The sequence below is a fragment of the Carassius carassius genome, chromosome 45, assembly GCF_963082965.1.
Source record: "Carassius carassius chromosome 45, fCarCar2.1, whole genome shotgun sequence".
NCBI lineage: Eukaryota > Metazoa > Chordata > Actinopteri > Cypriniformes > Cyprinidae > Carassius > Carassius carassius.
The window spans coordinates 15,583,073-15,606,704 of NC_081799.1; the positions used below are offsets into that span (position 1 = coordinate 15,583,073).

At 35.3% G+C, this 23,632-nt stretch overlaps 1 long non-coding RNA gene across 1 annotated transcript in view; it reads left to right on the top strand.

The window, feature by feature from the left end:
• The first annotated feature begins 490 nt into the window (after positions 1-490).
• The window catches only part of LOC132127592 (uncharacterized), a 33,159-nt gene continuing 10,017 nt past the window's right edge, over positions 491-23,632 (top strand). Inside the window, exons 1-2 of the long non-coding RNA XR_009427553.1 lie at positions 491-661; positions 2,245-2,301. This is a non-coding gene — a long non-coding RNA (uncharacterized LOC132127592). The remainder of the gene's footprint in view (positions 662-2,244; positions 2,302-23,632) is intronic.

Below are 23,632 nucleotides of genomic sequence, written 5' to 3' on the forward strand. Positions count from 1 at the left end.
CCACTTCAAATGTTGACTAAATGTTTAACAATACCTTTATTTGTTTATAAATTAAAAACAAGCTGGTCATCATGTAACGTACATAACAGTCCATTAACACACCATACTTCACAAAATAAACATTAATTATTTGTTAACATTAATAGCCTCCCTGCTATTAACCACTTAAATATTTCTTCAGGATCTATATTAGGTATTTGTAAACCTTTTTTTTTTCTGTGTTTTTCCACGAGAGAGAGAGAGAGAGAGAGAGAGAGAGAGAGAGAGGTCGAGTAGACTGTACATTTTATGATGTACAGCTCTTTAAAGCATCAGTCACGTGACATTGACATAGTAGATGAAGTCCAATGACCTTGAGCCAGTCACTGAGCGGGAACGCGAACACCTTTCTCCAGGTATTACTGTAGGCTACACACCTCCTCAGGACACCAATTTGATCTTAAACTAAAGAAACAGCGCCTCCCCTCGGTTAATAATAGGTTGATTTAGTATGTTAAGTAACTTATTTGGATTGTTACATCTTTGAGTCACAAATGAAGAATCAGCTCTTTATATCGTATGAACAAGCGTGGACATATCATGCAAGTAAAGACACCGAAGAGTTTTTTCACGGTCGTGGAAAACGATTTGACCACCAGGAGTCCACTTTGAACTGAGAAAGGTGTGATGTGTACCCAAGACACGCGTCAGACTTTGTGTGATCTAGATTCTTCACTAGAGCCGGATTTTTTCTTTCAGCTGTCAGTCCAATTCAGCACTCGATCGGTATGGACTGTTTCATGTCCAAACACAGCTGTGAACGTGCGCGCGTTCAAAATAGACTTCATTTTCGATGGGGAGTAGACCACAGGGCTGAAAATGCGTTTAGCTATACTCATCTATCTTCTCCGGCACACGCACATATCAACAAAGTCATAAGCCAACGAATACAACTGCGGATATATGACTGATTAGATCGGTTAGAAATCGTGTCACCGCGTGCTCAATATGTTCAGCATGTTTACTTGAGGTTCACCTGTCTCTGAGACCTCAGACATTTTCATTATCGAATAAGGAAAACATTTATTCAGCGTTTGTTTGTGCAAAAACCGCTGTAGCTTTATCACTGAGAGACAGCTGAAGGTACTGGATATGAGTTGGAATTTATTTCCTTGGAGTTAGTTTTAACAACAGAAGTGTAATATGGGACTTTACAAAAGGACCCCTTATCTGTCCTTCAGGCATAACGAATGGAAGACTAATTATCTGTTTGGCCTTTGCAAGTCCAGCGCCATTTTCAAACCAAGACTTGCGGCATTTTTTTATTTAAATCCTGCAGTTTTAAGGATATAAGGAATTTGGCTTATCTCAGCATGCCTTGTTTCAAAACTGTAGGAGTAGCTGTCATAGACTTTCCTAGATTAATATAACAAAATACCATCTATCTATCTATCTATCTATCTATCTATCTATCTATCTATCTATCTATCTATCTGTCTATCTGTCTATCTACCTGTCTGTCTGTCTGTCTGTCTGTCTAGCAAATCTTCATTTAGAAAAACAATTCTGATTGGTTAATAATATTCACTGTCATCCATGGATATCAGACCAGTAATTGATTAAATTGAAAATTTGTTGTTGCTAGGCCATAAGCTGTGAATTGATGTATGGTTTGTTAGGATTGGACAATATTAGGCTGGGATACAACTATTTGAAAATCTGGAATCCGAGGGTGCAAAAAATTGCCTTTCAATTTGTCCAAATGAAGTTTTTAGCAATGCATATTACTAATCAAAATTTTAGTTTTAATATATTTACAGTAGGAAATGTACAAAATATCTTCATGGAACATGATCTTTACTTAATTGCCTTAGTGATTTTATAATTTTGACCCATACAATGTATATTTGGCTATTGCAACAAATATATCCCAGCAACTTAAGACTGGTTTTGTGGTCCAGGGTCACATTTTATGTTTGTGATATCAGCAACTGAGTACTTGAATGAATGATTTAGACATTCAGTTTTCACTTCTTTTGCCATAGAATATTTTATTTCAGTTGGGAATTCAGTTTGAGATAAGAAATTGTGATCTAAAACTATCCAGACAGCACCTGTATTTTTCATACAAAGTTTTTTATTATTTATTTGTTTGTGAAACTATACTTCAGATTTCTCTTTTATGTGAGTCTCACTCCTTGGCATTTGCACCTGTGGAATAGTAATCTGCACCACTGATGTGTTTTCTCATTTTTCTCATACTAGGACCTGTTTACTTCCCTTTGACGAGGAAAAAACAGAGACTGATGGAGCTTCATACAGGTAGCCTTTATGTTTTTCTATACAGAAAATGTCAGTTAAACACTAGATTGATTGTTATATTGACTCATTTGGCATGGTAGGGAAACCTTGTAGCTCTTAAAGGTTTGACGAAGGTGAGCTGTAGACAAGAAAATAAATGTTTATGTAGATTGTCTGAGATTAATCTCTTGTGTTAATGTCATCGCCTGGCCCGTATGTGTGTTTGAATTGAAAGCCCACAGCAATTTCCATTGGAAGGAGACCCACAGAAGCCTATTGAGAATTAAATGGTATATTTTATAATCAAAGGAATCACGCTATTCACAGTGTGTAACGAGTACTCTGTAATTATACCTGCCAGTGTACATGATTCAAACAGTTATTAGTGATGGTCATAGGAAATGGATTGAGCACACTAGACTGTTTGATTAGGTATTAAAAGAGATATTAGAAGTGTTTTGTGACAAAGGTGGCAATTTAGAGCAAATGGTTTTAATGGTTAATTCACGTTCAATGGATAACCTTTTTTTTTTTTTTAAGTGAAATTGTAACATTTATATGAATATTTTTAGATAAATATTAATTGTAAGAGCTTCATGCTTGATTGTACCTTCAAAGGCCTCAATTGGCCTTTTGTAGCTTGCTAATTTAAGACAAAGAAAAGTACAATAATGTGCATCAGTGAAGTTCCAAAGATATTTGTTGTTGCATATTATCAGATGTTTACGATAGATGTGATCCTTTCTGCTGAGAGGGTGATTTTATTCTGACTTGTCTGGTAAGGGGGTGAACAATAAGGACGTTTTGACAGTCCAGAAGCCATTGTGAGTGTGTTTCGTACTAGTTAATCAATGTTGTGTTGTCACTACATATTTTGAACCTGTGTTGATTATATACAGATTTTTATGCTGTGCAAGCTGAAACATTTATTATTGAATATTTTTGCAAATTTTGCAAATCAGTAAGTTTTGCTGACACAGGTGAGGTTTTGTTGAAACATAGAGAATGAGTTGTTGATAGCCTTGGATGCATCAGTTAGAATGGGATGAATATGATAAACAGATCAGTAATGTTTTGCACCATATGCACTCATTTTTTCCTCAAAAGTCTGAGTTGGTATTTATAGCTGTCAGTTAGTCAGTTACATTGTATCTTATTAATTTCCTTGTTTTGTTTTTATTGTAATTTTTATAATTTTTTTCAGTAAACTTATTGTTTTATTATTATTAAACAAATGAATTATTTTCAAAATGAAGTAATATCTGAAAGATTATGTGACAAAGACTGGAGTAATGACTGCTGACATGGGAATAAATTACATTTGTAAAATATTAATATAGAAAACAGTTATTTTAAATTGTAATAATATGTCCCAGTATTACTGTTTTTTACTCTATTGTTAATCAAATAAATGCTGTGTGAGCAGACTTCTGAACAGACTCTATCTATCTATCTATCTATCTATCTATCTATCTATCTATCTATCTATCTATCTATCTATCTATCTATCTATCTATCTCTCTCTCTCTCTCTCTCTCTCTCTCTCTCTCTCTCTCTCTGCTGGTGATCTTCCTCTGTTTTTTTATACGGATGACCTCACATAAGTATATTTTATCATTCTTTAGATGTACTCTGGACTGCTGCTCTTTATTTCATATTGGATTGATTCAATGGTACAATTTAAGCCCAGTACAAGACTATAAAGGATTTTCAAAGAAAAGCCACCAGTGACAAAAGCAGTTTAACCCTGCTTTTTGGACACTTAATCTGTGTCCAAGAAACTGACCTGTTTTTGTGTCATAACGTAAAGCTAGGAAAAAACCTCATCTGAGTGTTCATTACTGTTAGCCTCCATCTAGAAACATTGGAGCGCTTGGAGCAAAAGTCAAGGTGTTGTTCTGGTTTGAAATCTTTTGATTGTTTCGTATATAATTGGTTGTGATTTCACTCGAGCACCGAGAAAACTTACTCAGAAACAATGTGGCTCACTGCAAATTGTTGGTAATCACTTGGTAATGGATTACTGCAAATTATAATCCATCATTTACATCTATTAAATTCAATGGACCATGAATTTCATGCCTCAAAGAAATTGCAATATAGATCTTTCTGTGAATTAATTAGGTCCATTTTGAAACCATTAATTCCAAATGTTTAATAGATTAGGGTCAGGTTCTGTTTTTAGAGTCGATATGTCACATTATTGTGTTGTGGCTTTGTGCTGCATTTTGATCTGAGGAAAGTCCCTGATTGTTTGTCTTGGCTGTATGGTTGGGATTGATGTTTATCGAAATGGAGGAGCTGGGTAAGAATCGGATGGGTGATTATGGTGCGGTTATCAAAAGCCTGAATACCTCCAATTGTCACATCCATCTCAGGCTTTCAGCTGGCAAGATGAGCATGATTCCATAATTATGTGTGCAAAGTGGCTCTGAGGGGCCAGCAAGTGGTGCATACAAGAGCTATTATTTACTGTGGGCAACACAGAATACACTATTGAATAACCTGTGCAATTGCATGTGCTAGAGATAAACCCCATTATCCTGCTCAGTAACTTCAATATGTATTATTATTTCCTATCATTTCGTTTCCAAACACAGCCCACGTGTGGAAGCGTATTATCAGAAATCATGAAAACATGAAACATTTTTCTAATTGCCACTTGTTCCAGCATCCCTAAAGGTGAATAAATCTCTTTAGTTTGCGGTCATAAAACACTTTTTCAAGAAACAGGCTTAATATTACATGGAAACTTAAATGCCTACAACATAAATAACACACATCCATACTTGAAAAGTTTATTTTTAAACCACTATGTTCTTCAAGTGGAAGTCATTAAAGGGCTGCAACAATAGTTGTTCGCAAACTACTAACGATTTCCTTTTTAAAGCACACATTGGTTTCAGAACTCACATTTGAGTTTGATGTAATTTATATTTTAGAGCAAAACATTAACATGTATTAATATTCAAATCAATTAAGTTAGCTTCTTGGTTGGCCAATCAACTAATGTTTTGACTGGACACATCTGTTATGTTTGTGTTTTCATGCCTTGTAAGCTTAAACATTTGGTTTTCAGTGATTATATTGCGGGCTGTTGTGAATTTAGCTGACTGACATACCATACATCACCATAGTAAAGTTATCTCGCAGGCTATCATATAGACAAGGTTTGTAATTGGAGAAATAGCTTGAGATAATCTTAAAAACCAATGAGCCCAAATGAGCACTGAAGCTTTTAAGATGGACATATGTAAGCGAGTTTTTAGACATGGGGAACATTATCCAAATGGACCTACAGATCCACTTGTATACTTTTCTTACATTAGTGCAAATGTGTCTTGGAAATAGCTCAAAGTTAAATGTAATTACACTGATCAGATCTGTTCTGTGATTATAATGCATTTGCCTGGAATAATAGTCATAATGCCTTCGCCTGAAACAGAGTGGCAGAGACTGTATCTTCTGTGAAGTTAGCAGTCGAGAACATTAATGGCATTTAAACTCATTACTGACTTTAAGAGATACAGAGAGAATCACAATATCTGTCTTACATATTGACCGCATTTGAATTCCTGTATGTTTTTCTAAAGGGAAGAATGACATGTTTGAATGAACCTCAGAGGCTCTGTTAATTGACTCAACTTGAGTGATTTCATTAATATATTTAACTCCGTCATTAACGAGTGTGAACCCACTCAAATGTTCTTTCAGGGTTTTTCACCTATGTCATAAGCATATTACCAGATAACGCTTTCCTTTTGAATTATGTCAAGAGGCTAATTACCAAAATGTCACGAGCTAGTTACTTCAGAGCCTGCATTTTTTCCACGTGGGCTTTAAAAAACAAGGGGAGTCTGAGATTGTCTTGATGCTTTATCCGACACCTGCAGTCGGCTCAGCTGCAGGTGCACCCTCCAGGCATCAGACACTTTAGTGCACCTATACAGAATTAACATAGCTGCACCAAACTGTGGCACTGAGAAAATTAATTTGCACTGAGCGAAAAAAGGGGAAGAGAGGAAAAAAGGATGATAAGGAGCCGAAAGATAGAGACAGACAAACCACAAACGAGCTCCCATTTGGGTCATCCTACAAAACAGGTGCCTGTTGTGTTCCTCATGTGCGTGTTTTAATATTATGTTAATGGTGAAAGCTGATACAAACTTTTATTATGCATTAGTACACTCTCAGAATTTTTTTTTACAAAGCCATCACTGTGACTTTACCTTTTCAAAAGGTTCACTTTTTATAAATTTTACTCCTAAAAGGTGCACATTGGTACCTTAAAAGTACATATTGTTACTTAAATAGTACATATTAGTACATTTTGAAGGGGTACTGCCCCAGTGACAGCTTTTGTACCTTTTTTATGAGAGTGTGTTGATGGTTTAAACTAGTGTTGTCACGGTACCAAAATTTCAGTATTCGGTACCGATACCAGTGAAAATCCGCGGTTCTCGGTACCAATTTTTCGGTACCAAAGCAAAACACAAAAATATGCTAATTAAAAAAAAATATATTTTTATCACTAAAAATAAAACCAATGCCATTCTTTATACTTATTTACAATTGTGTTTAAAGTTCTTCTACAAGTAATATAATTATGAAAAACAGTAAACAAGTTTCACCCAAATTTAATTTGTCTTTTAATTTATGAAATTTAAACACATTTTATTTTTTGGTAAATAAAGGGGTTTTGCTATTAAAATTAAAACATGGAAGAAATATTGTGTGATTAATTTTTAATTTACAGTAGTAGCAGTATCACATACATTTTACAAAATAGTAGTAATATTTCTAGCACAATGCCTTTATGTAAAAATGAATTTGTAATGAATGCATATTTGTCATTTATCTGAACTTAAGACTGGTGGTGATGCTTAAGATATTTTTGTTCATTGAGGGTTTCTGTAAAAAAAAAATAGTAATAGATCATAATAATTATTATTAAAAGATAATAATACTACTAATTTTACTACTATACTAACAATATACAATGCACTATGGATTGATGAGCTGCTGATTCATGAATATTAATCACGTTGTCTGCGTTCGGTCGAACTGATTTGCTGAAATCAAAACAGGGATCAGCACCAGCCAATGAAATTGCATTTGCGCATTAGCTCCGCCCACTACCGGAGAAACCGGCATATCTTCTGCTTGTTCGAAAATATGAATAATTCTAAATGAACTCCATTATTTTGACAGGAGAAGACAACAAAGAATATAGTTTACATGTAGCATGTCGATTCAGCGTGGTAAGACTCTCTCTCTTTGCATGTGTGAGAAACAGAGCTATCAGCAAAGCGACGGCGAGTCGTGCTCCTTCACACAGAGTATACAGGTGTACTGTGCGTCCATTGAGATGAATTGAAAAGTACAGATTGCTTGATGGAGAGAGAACTCTGAAGCGCTCAGTCAGTGTTCAGCGAGTGAAAATATATCTGCGCCATTCTTATAATAGCCTCGAACACACACACACACTGGCGAGTAAAATCTAAGAATTGATTAGCCAATGGCTAACAATAGACATAATTTAGTCACCCTGGGTAAAATTTATTCACATATGCGAGTGATTTACTCGCAATGTAGAGGCTGTTTTGACGGTTTTCCGTGAATACCTTTAAAATGGACACTGGTTTTACTCAAATGAAACGGTAAAATGCTTGTGAAGTGACTCAAAACAGTTCTGGTGATGTTGTTTGTGTATTCATGTCCTCATTATTGCAGGCGTCATGTCTATGTAGTAAACAAACCATTCATTAATTCACACAGAGACATGCACGCAGAACATGCAGGATGCAGATTTCAACCAACTTTTGCGGCTTAACATTTACAGATACTGGTCCATATGGAGATTTGATTTGATTAATCTATGCTAACTTTGACAAATTCCGTGACTGTCCATATTAAAACCCTCTGGGCTTCTTCGTAAATGGGTTACACTTAGCTTCCTCCGGGTCAAAAAAGACCGAAGCCTTAAAAATGTAACTTTTTTTTTCCCAGGAAAACCAATCAAATATATTTTTGTTCAATAATATTTTTTGTATATTATTTAGAATTTTTAAAGATTTTTATGATACTTTGCATTAATTATATATTTTTTATGAGCAATTTTTTCCATTAGAATTAATATATATATTTTTATTTTATTTTAATTTTAATTTTTTTTCAATAAATGCACCATTGCACATCAAAATAGAGTGCAGGCCTAAAATAAAAAAAAATTCAAGTGAGAAGAGCGCCATCCAGTGGCTTTAAAATATAATAAATGTGTGTAATGTCCTGTAACCGCCTATAGGCTGCCATAGCTTTTTTTTATTTATTTTTTTTATTCCCATTTGGAAAGAAAAAAAATCGAATTACTAAGCAACCACTGAATGGAACAACACAATCTATATATCATTTTAAAGCTTAGGATCTCAGCTTTTTAATGCATCTAATCACATTTATTAACTCTTAACGAGTGCTGAGTAATCCCTCTAAAACCGAGTGTACCGCCAGCAGGCGCCACCTAGCTGCGAAAATATTCATTACCATATTTTTCAAAAATATTGCCTTGATTAACACAAAGTTGATGTCATTTGAAAGCTTAGGGTATGACCTTTACAGTGAATGTATCCACTTTGAAAAAATCTTAAGTATTGCTGAGTTATTTGGTGATAAATACAATTTCTTTTTTTTTCATAATCTATAAAATAATGTACTGCAATGTGTCAAAAACATCATACAGCTCATGAAACATTCACAGATCATTGAAAATGGCACTTCATTTTTTACAGCATATTATTACAATTACAATGAGCCTAAAATTAACATAATCTATTGCTTTTATGACTAGATATTCTTCATGGAGAAACAATTGCCCATGAGGGGGCGTCAAAGACTGTACAAAAAGGCTATCTCTGTTCCAAATGCTGTAACTTTTGATTCCTTTATCCAAATTATTATTATTTTTTATCCAGATGCAGCTAACATGTAGGGGGACTTCACTAAAAAAGAATTTTCCTCCTACCTTATTTCCTTCCTGAGTTATTCCATGACAAATAAGAAAGATATGCAAAATCATAATACAAATTATATATATATTTTGTCTTTTATCCGCAATTTCTCTGCAGGACAATGTCTAAATGTAATCTAATTTATATTTTTGAAAAATTTAAAAAGAGTTCTTTCAAACGATACCTACCTTTTGACTCTCCTTGCTATAGTTTTGGAGTTATTATGATTATATAGTAAAATATAGCAAAATTTGCTGTTTCAGTCTTACCAGTTAATTTCTCTGTGTGTGTGTGTGTTTGTGTGTGTGGGTGTGTGTGTGTGGGGGGGAGGGTGTCTTATTTGCACTCTTGATGTTTTAGAGTGTCACCCCTTCATTGCTGTACACTTTTTTTCTGCACAGTGGCTGATCTGTAGTTAGTACCACCAAAAGTTTCTCTGAGTTTTCCTATTTTCTTGTATTTCCCATTCATTTCCTATGTGGGTCATTTTTGACCCGTAGGAAGCTAAGTGTGACTTTTTTTTTTACGACCCTTTAACATATCAGAATCATCTCCTTGATTTTTTTGTGTGTTCACATAGGTAATACAACAAAAGTCACCAAGTTTCATCCCCCTCCGATGAAGCAAAAAAATTAAACAATTTAAAACGTACATGGTTTCGGTCTTTTTTGACCCGAAGAAGCCCAGAGGGTTAAAATGTAAGTTTCATTTTCATGACTGGATTTTGAGATTCCGTCCGCGTTTTCTGCTTCGCGGAAATCATATCGCTATATGCTTCCAGAACCGGGTTTGAACGGGTCCTCGGTACCACCGGTACTTACAGAAACCTGGTACCGTGACATTTTCATTTTTTTAGTACCGACTTGGTACCGAAGTACCGGGTCTTTTGACAACACTAGTTTAAACTTATAAAGAAAAAGTAAAAAATCATTCTCTATTAGGGCTGTGAATCTTTGGGTAGGCAGTGATTCGATTCTATTCACGATTCATAGGTTTTCGATTCGATTCAAGAACAATTTTTGCAAATTTAGAACCATTCAATTCGATTCGATTCACAATTAAATTAAATTCGACTCGATTATAACGATAAGTGCATTCACAGGATTATTTCAATGCTTCCCCTAAATTCTTTAAATGCTTAGTCAGGGGGCAAATTACACAGCTGCCTTAAAAAAAAAAAAAAAACTTTTGTCCATTGTTAAATGCTAGTTTAATGGTGCTATGGCATGACATGGCATAAGTAAAAATGTATGTAAGCCAAGATTTAAAAAAAGAGCTTTAAAAGTATTATGTATCAACTAACATTTTGTCACAGTAGGGGCGTAGCCATCATTTCTGAAGTGAAAAATGTCAAATAAAATCATTTTATGTATGTAGCCTATGTATTTTCATATTTTTTTTTTTTTAAATGAATTCTCTGCTTTTTTTATTACTTTTAATTTGCTGTAAGAAATCAAATACACTGCTCGACAATAATACTTTGTAATCGATACTTTTTTCCTAATTGCAATTTTATGATTGTTTTATATAGGCTACTACATTTATCTATTATTTTAATTTTCTGCACAGAAAATATACTTTATAGTTTCTGTACTGTAATAAATGATATGTCAATTAGCACTGCATCATTCATAAATTTTATTTATTGTGTTTTTTTTCTTAATGTTTCATCAGTTCATTCTGCTTTTATTCAGTTTAGCTGCAGATATAGCCTGGCACGTCTATGAGAGCGAGATAACTTCTCTTTCAGTGTGTAAACTTTATCTCATTTATACAGAATAAAATGGTATAGTAGCTGTTGTAACTTTTGTAACGAATGATTCTGAGAGAAAACGTGCTCGATGTATGTTTCTATAGCAACAAACGCTACTTTCATGCATCTGATTATCAGATAAACCTTGCGCTCTTGTTAATGATGTGGTTATTTTAAGTGTTTCCCTCATATTTTCGGTTCATCAGCATTGTTAAAACACATTTATCATTCACAGGAACTGTGCATATGATTTAGACACTTTCTGCTCCGTCCATGCAATAAATACGCAGTTTTCGACTGCTCAGGTAATGTCGTCAGTATGCAGAGAGCCATTAACAAACTACAGAAAAGTAAAACTACTTCACTTTAGTATTACGGTCCATGAGTTCTATAGATCGGCTGCACTGTGCACTGTGACTGTGGCAGTCACAGGTGCTAAACAGTGGAGCGTGTGAAGGACAGATTAGAGGCACGATTCACAAACACTCTTCAAGGTCTCCATTAATTTTGCGTGTAGTAATTTAATGTGTATATATTTTGAAAGCACTGAATCACTATAGAAATCGCGATTCATTCTATTCTTAGTGTGTTAAATTGATTACTGTCCGAGATCGGCGATTCACGATTCAAAAATCATGTTTCAAGAGCGATGCATATGAATCGTCAGGGTTTGTAATCGATGCATCGAGAAAACGAGTGAATCGTTACACCCCTATTCTCTATCTCTCTGTAACACACACAGATATAAAATGTACTACCGTACAAAAGATTATTTTTTCTTTGTTTCTGAAAGAAGCCTCTTATGCTCTTAAATTTCATATTTGAAGTCACCAAAGAAATCTGAAAACAAATGTGTCATAAATGTTGTTACGTCTTGCTCAAATAGCTTTATAAAAAGCACACGTCTCAGAAAGCTGACTGTTTCTATAGCTACCGGGACGCTTCTAACGACAGCTGCAGAGACACACTAACTTTACTGATTAGCGTTTGGCTCTTTCATTCAGAAGGCGGGGCTTCCTGCGATTGAGCAGCTCTATTGAGCGTTGCATTTTTCCCCATTCAAAACTATGTGAGTGACACGTCTTGGGTATTCTGTCCACCTTTTCTTTTTCTAGCTGAACAAAACAGTTCTGCTAGATATTGAAATTTGGTGTGTCTTATCTTAATATTTAAATGTATAATCTTAATTATGAGTACACTGGTTTGTAGTGCAAACAGTTTTACCATTTACTCTTCGTTATTTACCTATAGCAGTCAATGAACCAGTAAGCTCACCAATAGGCTTACTTCCGCGTTGAATAAAAAGGTGAATAGTCTTTGTTTAGACGTAAAATGTGTCTCCCAGACAACGGAGCCCTTCGTATTAGGGCTGCACATTTCCATGTGTGTGGATAACTCCAGACTCCTTCGCACACTGCAGCCAAACTTCCTGTTTTTCCCTCTCCTTTTAAACACTTCATGTTAGATTTTCTCTGCATCATGAGCAAAGGGCTGGCAGGTTGGATCCTGACATCCTTTGAGGCGCAGGTAGGCGTAGATTGGCAGTAATAAGGGCTGTTTGTCACCTCTGGGGACTCTGCATTCTCCCCAGCAACACACTGAAGCTTTTTATGAAAAGAGAACCAAAACAGATCCTCTTCTCTGTTGAAACTTAGCAAAAAGGTATCTCATTTTTACTGCATCATCTTCCAAAGGGTGTTTGTGATGACTCCATTTTGCCATTTTAGTTTCAAGCGAAATGTTCCAAGCACCCATGTCACATTTATAATTTACAGATTGGGAAAAAATAGACTGAAAGAGAAGTTTTGTCTGTTCATTCTGTTGTGCAAATAGAGGATATTGCCTTTAGAGAGAAAATATAACAAGACCTGATCCATTTTTGGGGATTTATGGGCTGTGTTTTGGATTTTGCTTGCAATTCTCAGCTTGTGAATCTGAGCCATAAAGAAAAGGTATACTGTGTCTGCAGGCATTCACAAATCATGCTTATTTGGCGAGTGGAAAATCAAATGCAGAATGTTTTTGAATCGGTTACGATCCCCCGTGGTTTTAAGTTATTACAGCACTCTAACAACATCTTGCCTTTTGTCATTTATTGTAATAAACTCTGTGTGCCATTGTTGCTGCTCCCACCTGTCTGCCAATCATTCAAGTCCATGTAATACCGCCTGCTCTGTATGTGTATATAAAGTGCTAAAGGAATAGTTCACCCAAAAAATTTACATTTATTGTATACTGACAAAAATATGATGGATTTAGATGTTTTGTCAGGTCTAAAGTGAGAATCTTGATTATCCATGATGTGTTACAGAGTCATGCTTTGTAACGATTTGTATTGTAAAAAGCGCTATACAAATAAACTTAAATTGAAATGTTTAATCTGAGAGCTATACTGCACCATTCAAAATATTTTTTGATGTTTTATTAAGCGTCTTACCTAGGCTGTATTTATTTGAATAAAAATACAGTAAAAAAGTGATATTGTGATACATTTTAAGTTAAAAGTGAATAAAAGCTTGGTTGATATAGTGATAGCCATATTAATCTTGCACACAAGAAGCGTGGATTCCATTGTAACCCGTTAGGTGTTGGATGTGACCCAACTAACTTTAAGCAACTGAAAAACACAGTATTGAAACTCTTCAATTGTTAGCAGGCTGGTGATGAAATAAACGTTGTTTTGTTCATGCTTGTTAAGCTGTTGCTTTTAAACTGTTGACTGTATATGAGGCCAAAAGTCTCAGAATCCTATGCTTTTTGAGCATTTTGTACAATCTAGCAAACAGTAAACTAGCTGTGGTATAAGAATAAAGTACCTGAAATGGAGCTAGCGTACTTACTAGCAGCATAAAAACGTTTTATGAGTGTTTGGTTTAGATCAAAAAGTAACACAAATTTTTCAAGAAGAAAACAGTTTAAACTTGTTTTCTGATAGTTGGTCTCCGATCCTGGCCAAAAAGGTGTTTAACTGGTTTACCATTCAGCCTAACCAGCTAAACAATTCCCAAACCCCTCTTTACTTGGCAACAGATCAGCTCAGCCAGGCTGAAAGACCAGCTTAAGCTTTTTTTAGAAGGGTAATTATTGCTGCAGTGAACAATTAAATAATAATTAACAGCTAATACAAAAGTCCACTGATGTTAGCAAGGCTATAACATGTTAATTTGCCTTTAGGTCTTGCAAATGACTGATGGTTTATTGTGAAGTCCTAGTCAAGGATCAGGCTTTTCTCTATCTCTCCGCTGTCACTATATAAAGCATCCAAGTGTAGAAGCGAGCTGATCTGTGATGTATGAGAGAGAGAAAGACAGCTGCTCACAGCTGCGTGTTGGCCTCCCTGCATTAAAACACTCACCACACGATCGGCAGTGTGGAGTTGACTGAAGTACTTTTAAGTGCGTCTTGGAACAAAAAAAAGAACCAACTCCAAGAAAGTCTTCTACATAAATGTCTAATTCAAAAGAAAAAAAAACATCAGAAAAAGCTCACAGCGTCTGCAATACATGTGGAATGTGATGCTAATTTAGTGTCTAACAGATCTAGAGTTCAGATCTGACAACTGAAGTTACAAAGAATGCTAATTGTTGTACTGAGACTTTCAAGAAAATGGACCTAAACCATATCAAATTATGGTTCTTCAGCCAGCTTGTAATAATAGGAGAACCCTTTTTATAAGGTTATACTTGAAAGTAGGCTACTTTATTTAAAGCTGCAGTTCATAACTTTTATTATTACATTATTTGATAAACATGAAAAACATCCCGAGAGTAATATAGAGCAATAATGTAATGCGAATAATTGCTTCGATTTTGGTGTCATTGTGTGTGCACATAACTACAGTCTTTACAGTGTTTTTGTTTATAAATGACATACTGTATGTAGTTTTTCCACTGAAATGTTCCATAGGAAAATAACTACTTGATTCCAAAAAAGTGCATATTTAATTTGATAGATTTCACAAGCAATTTAGTTATTTTATTTTGTCCATTTTTTGAGCTATACAGTGCTGTTTTACCCAAGGGGCAATTAGATTTCCCTATGGGCAGTAATTTTCTGCTGAAGAGGTCACTTCTATTTGGCATTCTAAAAGGGTTTTGACCAGTTAATTTCTAGTGTCAGTTTCCTAGTTGTCCCACTATCTGTCTGCTGGACTTTAATTCAGACTTAATTTGGGATATATGTCATATTCTTTCATTTCTTTTCATTTCAACAATCCCTCCAAAAATAGCTAATATTATATTCTGGCAGACTTTAAAGCGCTTAATTGAGCTAATACCCCCTGATTCAATGACATCGCAGCATTGCACTTGTTAACTGCTGGCACAGAACATGAGGCTAATTGGAGGAAAAGAGGAGAAAGTTTGGATGTTGCGTAAGCGAAGAGAAATTAATATTTTCAAGTACACATCACAGAACGAACGTCCCCCGATGACATCTGGATAATGAAATGACTGTGTCCATATTCAATGAGTATATTCATATGGATCTGTTCCAAATTTACCATGCCAACTCAGACAGCTATCCAGCATGATTCAGATGTAACTGCACGGCTGTTTTGCTACACGCTGGATATTGATTGTATTTTTCTTTCTTGTTATTCCCTTTTGCTCCCTTAATAGCATTTATTAAAGTTAAAATAAAGTAATTTATTAGTGCTCACAGTCCAATCAGGGATTCATTAAAGTAAAGATATTGAATTGCTAGATTCCAAAGGACCTAAAAGAGTGAATATTTGAAAAGCTAGGCATTCCAAATGAAGTGAAGTCAATGTGTGCGAATATCTGAGACATATTTTATTATACTTTTTTGCACTGAATAGATGACGTTTACAAGTCGTTTCCAATTAATTAACTCATCAAAGATGTAGATTTAAATAAAGCATCATTTATAAACATAATGCGCAATGTTTAATAGGCCCATTAAAGTCTTATTAGGGAGCACATGTGGGTGTTTTTAATATCACTGCTAGACTGGTGATAATAGCCACAGTTTCCTTGAGCATCAGGGGTGATTTTTTTTTCTTTTAATCTTTTCCAGCAGTAAATCTCCCATCAGCCCTTGAATTCCTTGTCCATCACGACTAATGCAAAAATAACAGCAGTTATTGAATTTTACAAATGTAGAGAACTGTATGCAGTAATAGCAACACTAAAAATCACATATCTGCATCCATATTATCACAGTTGTACTAAAGTGGTTCATACTGTGTTTAGATCTCCAGTTCCCTGCATCCGTACAGTGCTGCATCTATTCTCAAGAACAGCATCATCAAACTCACAGTATTTGAAATATTAGAGAAAAAATTTATGCACAATATGAATATGACCACACAGACAAACAGTCTTATATTATAGCATAACTGCAGTTTAGTGCAATATGACAACTGCCACCGTTACCATGCCAACAGCTGCAGTTGCACAGTAACTACACCCATTTTGCAGTAGATGTCATATACAAATACATGTTGCACTACTGGAATAAACTGCAGCTGTTTTGTGTTGAGTTTAACTTGTATTGCATTAAAGTGTATAGTTAATATGAGATAATATGCTGTGTACTGTACTTGTTCAGCTACAGTGGCCTGCAGTTATACTTTACTTAAATACAGTTGTACTGCATGTCTGCTTGTGTTTGTTTGTAAAAAGTAACATTTTTAAAATGTTTTTTTATGTTTCTCTCAAGCTCACAAAGGCTGCATTTATTTGATCAAAAATACTGTAAAACCGTAATATTATGAAATATTATTACAATTAAAAATAAATGTTTATGTTTTTTACTCCTTTGATAACAAAGCTGAATTTTTTAGCATTATTATGCTAGTATGCTCAAGAAATATTTATTATTATTATTATCAATTTAGAAGTTTTTGCTTTATATTTTAGTGGGACTATGCCGTACAAATAGGTCAGGCTAATATGGCCAAATATATATTATCACTTATATATATTATTTTTCCCCCCTTATCATGCAATTTCTGTTTTGAGGTTTCAGTTTTTATCAAACAAAATGGTGAAAAGTTTGTGAAGTAAACTCTCAAAACAGCTGTGGATATTATGAAGTTCCAAGGTCTTCTGAATCTACAACCCGAATTCCGCAAAAGTTGGGACGTTTTTTAAATTTTAATAAAATGTAAACTAAAGGAATTTCAAATCACATGAGCCAATATTTTATTCACAATAGAACAAAGATAACGTAGCAAATGTTTAAACTGAGAAATTTTACACTTTTATCCACTTAATTAGCTCATTTAAAATTTAATGCCTGCTACAGGTCTCAAAAAAGTTGGCACGGGGGCAACAAATGGCTACAAAAGCAAGCAGTTTTGAAAAGATTCAGCTGGGAGAACATCTAGTGATTAATTAAGTTAATTGATATCAGGTCTGTAACATGATTAGCTATAAAAGCTTTGTCTTAGAGAAGCAGAGTCTCTCAGAAGTAAAGATGGACAGAGGCTCTCCAATCTGTGAAAGACTGCGTAAAAAAATTGTGGAAAACTTTAAAAACAATGTTCCTCAACGTCAAATTGCAAAGGCTTTGCAAATCTCATCATCTACAGTGCATAACATCATCAAAAGATTCAGAGAAACTGGAGAAATCTCTGTGCGTAAGGGACAAGGCCGGAGACCTTTATTGGATGCCCGTGGTCTTCGGGCTCTCAGACGACACTGCATCACTCATCGGCATGATTGTGTCAATGACATTACTAAATGGGCCCAGGAATACTTTCAGAAACCACTGTCGGTAAACACAATCCGCCTTGCCATCAGCAGATGCCAACTAAAGCTCTATCATGCAAAAAGGAAGCCATATGTGAACATGGTCCAGAAGCGCCGTCGTGTCCTGTGGGCCAAGGCTCATTTAAAATGGACTATTTCAAAGTGGAATAGTGTTTTATGGTCAGACGAGTCCAAATTTGACATTCTTGTTGGAAATCACGGACGCCGTGTCCTCCGGGCTAGAGAGGAGGGAGACCTTCCAGCATGTTATCAGCGTTCAGTTCAAAAGCCAGCATCTCTGATGGTATGGGGGTGCATAAGTGCATACGGTATGGGCAGCTTGCATGTTTTGGAAGGCTCTGTGAATGCTGAAAGGTATATAAAGGTTTTAGAGCAACATATGCTTCCCTCCAAACAACGTCTATTTCAGGGAAGGCCTTGTTTATTTCAGCAGGACAATGCAAAACCACATACTGCAGCTATAACAACAGCATGGCTTCGTCGTAGAAGAGTCCGGGTGCTAACCTGGCCTGCCTGCAGTCCAGATCTTTCACCTATAGAGAACATTTGGTGCATCATTAAACGAAAAATACGTCAAAGACGACCACGAACTCTTCAGCAGCTGGAAATCTATATAAGGCAAGAATGGGACCAAATTCCAACAGCAAAACTCCAGCAACTCATAGCCTCAATGCCCAGACGTCTTCAAACTGTTTTGAAAAGAAAAGGAGATGCTACACCATGGTAAACATGCCCCGTCCCAACTATTTTGAGACCTGTAGCAGAAATCAAAATTGAAATGAGCTCATTTTGTGCATAAAATTGTAAACTTTCTCAGTTTAAACATTTGCTATGTTATCTATGTTCTATTGTGAATAAAATATTGGCTCATGTGATTTGAAAGTCTTTTAGTTTTCATTTTATTCAAATTTAAAAAACGTCCCAACTTTTCCGGAATTCGGGTTGTACAATATAGGTTTTAAGGTGAGCTACCACTTTAAAGTGGAAGTGAAACGGTCAGTCAAGTTTATACTATTTAGTAAACTGATTACCACTTTATTTAAAAAATATATAACAAACACTTCAAAAAGTAAAGAAATGCTTATATATATTACTTCACTGGCCAACGGAGCGAACCAACCCCGTGACGTCACACGCAGTGGTACTACAAGATGGGGGTGACCTTTTTTCTTTAAAAAGGTTAAATTAATCATGCTTGTTATATATTTTTTAATTAAAGTGGAAATCACTTTACTAAATAATGTAAACTTGACTGACTGCTTCACTTCCACTTTACATACTACAGAAGTGTTTTATTACAGTACAGTTCTTCACTGTGCAGTGCAGAATCTTTGTACTGCACAAAACTGCATGTTTTACTGCCTAGATAGACGTAATACTGCAATCAGGGTAACTGGTACAGGTAATAAGGGTAACTGCTACGTCTGTGAAATATCCTGTCAGTAAGGCAGGTAATCCCTCTGAAGGGCCTAGCAGTGATCAAAGCTGCCATCTTTATGCCAATGCTGAATTTTTAAAAGAGGATTAATTCTTGAGTAAATATTGGCTCCAAAACAGGAACCAGTGGGCTGTTCGTTTGATGCTGATCGAGGTGCCACACTGTGTTGATGTACCCTAGACCTACACTTCCTTTCCAGCTGCTCTCTTTAGCAGAGAGATAAAATAAAAATACTTTGTAGTACAGTACAGAACTTTTCGCACCTTATTCCCCCTTCCAAATGTCTACATACATGAAAATATGCTATTCTGATATATGTGGATGGATAAAACTTTCCAACACGAGGTCAGAACTTCATTCTGTCATAAAAGTTTAAACACCACTCTGACCTGTAGTGGCTATAGTTTTATTAGTGGAGGTTTCTCAGTACCCTGTGCCAATCAATAGTTAATTAAAGGCCAACAGACTGAATAGAAGACTGCGAATCTGAGTTTGTGGGCTGAGCGGGATGCTGCTGGAGTGATTTCCCAGACCTCTGTTCAATGCGGCTGGCTTCCTCTATCACTTAGTGAGCTATTGAGTAGATTCATAATTGCTAGATGCTGTTTTGGTCTGGTCAGTGCTGCAGTTAGTCTTTTATCTAAGATTTTAAGTCGTTCTGAGATGATGTTACAGACATAGATGCGATTGCAATAGACTACTGTTATTTTCTATGAATACAGTATTTGTTTGAAAGATGTTTGAGTGTTGGAGAAACAGTATTTCCGGAAAGTCTGGAAACACATATTGTTGTTAGAGTTCTTAAGAGGAAGTGTGGGTTGGACATATTTACACTCATTCATTTTAAAGTCCATCCAAATATTTATTCATCCATTTTTTTAAGTGAAAAACAAAAAGCTTTTGTACAAAAATATTCAAACTGGGCTCTGAGAGGCTGTGAGGGGCAAGAGAGGATGTAAGAAAAAAAAGTAATATTTTATTTATTTCATTATGCTTTACGGCTGGAAGTTGGATAAATTAAGATTGATTTTTAAAATTATGTTATTCTGTGTTTAGTGAAAATATATAATATTATAGTGTTATAGGTATAGTGTTTATAATTGTTTATAATTATAATTGTATAATTGTGTAATTGTATTATTGTATAATTGTTTAGCGGATGTTTTTTTTTTTAGGGATGGTGTACATTTTATATGTATTTTGGAGCATGTATGTATTAGGTATTGATTCATTGTTTTATATTTTTAGGGTGACAATTTTACCATCAGTCCAGGGACTGCAGATAGCCTTCTGGCTAATTCTAGCACATGTTATTCTTATGTATTATTTATGTGCATTATCTCTGTCAAATAAAACTAAACTAAAATAAAATAAATATTTTGCACCATTTCTAAAGCTGCTAAAAGTTATCTTTCAGGATTACCCTAGCATACAGTTTGCCCCAAAGCTAATAGAGTAGAATACACAAAAGTCAAACCCATCAAAACCAACTCCAGCACGTACCATTTCACTTGTTGCAGTTTTAGTCCCCACGGTTCACCCCTACAGCGTCACACTCAACTGTCTATCTGTCTGTCTAGCTCCCTCCCACCTTGGCTATCTTACACCACCTCGCAGCTCCTTATTACTCTCACCACTGGCCTGCCGCTAGCCAGCAGGCAGCTAAATCCCGCCCGTCGCTGATTTTTTTTTTCTGTAATCACAATGCCCCATATTCACAAAGCCTTTTAAAACACCAGCTGTTCCTGGCTCACTTTAGATTTTTGTTAAATGGTGTCTGAGATTAGTAGTGACAGGCAGATACCTGATCCCGGAGCATCGCAGGATTCGCAGCTGGCATGAGATACTTTATGAAAACACATGGCGAGTGCTCAGTGAAGTTCGTATGAGAGGCATTAGTACAGTAAGGGAAATTTTGAGGTTAAAGAAGGAAAGGTATGGAGGAAAACAAACAATAGCATTGGAGCCATAAAGCTGTCAATATTTAGCACAATGTTTTTTCCAGAAACCAGGGAGTGTAAATCATCTGAGAATGAACCTGATGTAAGAACTCCATGGGTGGTAACTGTTCCAAGCGTTTGGGGTAGATTTCTTTCAGCTTGACATTTCTGCTGGTCTCAGCGTGCTAGCATTTCATCAGTCATAGTGTGTCACTAAGTGTTTAGCTCAGCTAAGGACACAAAAATACGCATATTCTCAGCTCTTTGTTCATTTGAACAATATCGTTGATCCAGATTTAAAGTCATTAAATCTACTTTAAAGGTCTGTACAGGCTTTTCCAATCCAAACATAAAGTTTGTCTTGACGAGCTTTATCTAGTTATATGTTATTTCACCATTATTTAAATTAACAAAACTGGGTTAATAATATTAGTTTTAGTTAATGATAGGCCTAACCTTGAAATGAGAGTCAAAAAGGAGAATGCTCTTGTAATTGACACACATAGTACAGTATGAGAGCTTCCAACAGTCTACAGGTGCACAGGGCGATGACCTTGTTGAAAAGAACCAGCCAAATGAAATTCTGTAAGAAAAAAAAGATACTACCAATGCATATTTTAACTGGTCTTTATAATGCATATTTTAACTGGTCTTTATAATGCATGTCACTATCCTTTCTGGGAACTGTTTAGCGATGAAATGAAATACAGATCTTTTCAGAATTTAAAAAGTCTCTCAAACTTTTATTTAATCTCTCTCTTTTTTAATCCACAGACAATTTTCTGTACTCAGGTTAATGCCCGGGCCATTTCTTTCATTTTCTATCCACAGAGAGTTGAATCTCTTTCTTGTCATATGTGCCTTCACTTGATCTTGTGTCTCTGCCTTCTCTGAAGGGGCATAAGCCATGAATTATTAAATCAGCTGCTGTTATTTCCATATTAGCATAATTTTACAATCCAATGAATGCATTTACATTCTATTCAATGCATTTTTAATCTACCATATTTCTGACCACATGGCTTGATTAGCCATAGCTGGAAGCCCTCAAGTCACTTTAATTTTTTTTAAATCATATTTTGACTGATAGTCCACTTCTTGTGCCTTAAAGGGATACTCCACCCCAAAATGAAAATGTTGTCATTAATCACTTACCCCATGTCGTTCCAAACCCGTAAAAGCTTAGTTCGTCTTCAGAACACAATTTAAGATATTTTGGATGAAAACCAGGAGGCTTGTGACTGTTCCATAGACTGCCAAGTAAAATACACTGTAAGGTCCAGGAAAGTATGAAAAGCATCATCAGAATAGTCCATCTGCCATCAGTGGTTCAACTGTAACGTTATGAAGTCAAAAGAATACTTTTTGTATGAGAAGAACACAAAAATAATGACTTTATTCAACAAGTCGTCTAACTTTCTGGACCCTGACAATGTATTTTACTTGGCAGTCTGTGGGACAGATTCATTCTTGAATAAAACAAAGGCTTTAATTTGAGTGTGAATCATTGAATCAGTCATTCATCTGATTGATTAAATGATTAATTCAGGAATTAAACAAGTGTTTATCCAACCCTATCTCATGGCAATGCGTACATATTTTACTAGATGGCTAACTCGAACAAATTTGTATGGCCAATTTGTTTGTATTGTGAAAGAAATTTACATATTTTATGAGGTGGCAAATCGTAGGAATTCATATGAATGACCACCTCGAACCCCGCCCTAAACGTAGCCCTCACAGAAATCATGCAAAATCATATGAGTGAGGTCGTACAAATTAGCCACCTTGTAAAATATGTATAAATTGGTTGTGAGATAGCGTTGGTCTGTCCTGGATGAATCATTGAATCATTTGTTTAACCGATTCCTTCATAAACACTGATTCATTCTTGAAAAGGTGCTCCTCCTTTGGCTTTGTTTGGAAAGAAAATGAAAGTAGTTCGACATTAACTTCTTTTTTTTAGTTTTTATTTTATTTTGTTGTATAAAAGAAATATCAAATTCACAATCATACTTTTGTACTGTATGGCAGGGCTCTGTTGGGAAGATGAGTTTTTTTTAGTGGCTTTTGTTTATTTTGGGGATTAGATTCACAGATCATTTTTATTTTTTTGCAAAGTATTTTTGCAAATTTGAGTATGAGTTTAAAATGTTTTCAAATATCCAAGATTCGCTGAACATGTCCATATAAGAAATCTTTGATCATATTCTACATTAGGAAATAATTGAAAAAAAGCCGAAAATCAATTATGCCTGCTATTAATTTAGCCTGCTGCTTGCAGAAATTATAAAGATATTTATTTACTTTGACTAAGGTGCCAATAAATGACTCACAATGAGACAATGAGTGCATTAAAAACATAAATAGCCTCAGTTTTATTTATTTAAGTATCTTCGCTAGCAATTTGGGATTCTTTATTTGATGTGGTGAGTAGTGATAAAATTTCTTGTCAAAAAAAACAAGTCAAAGCAATTAAA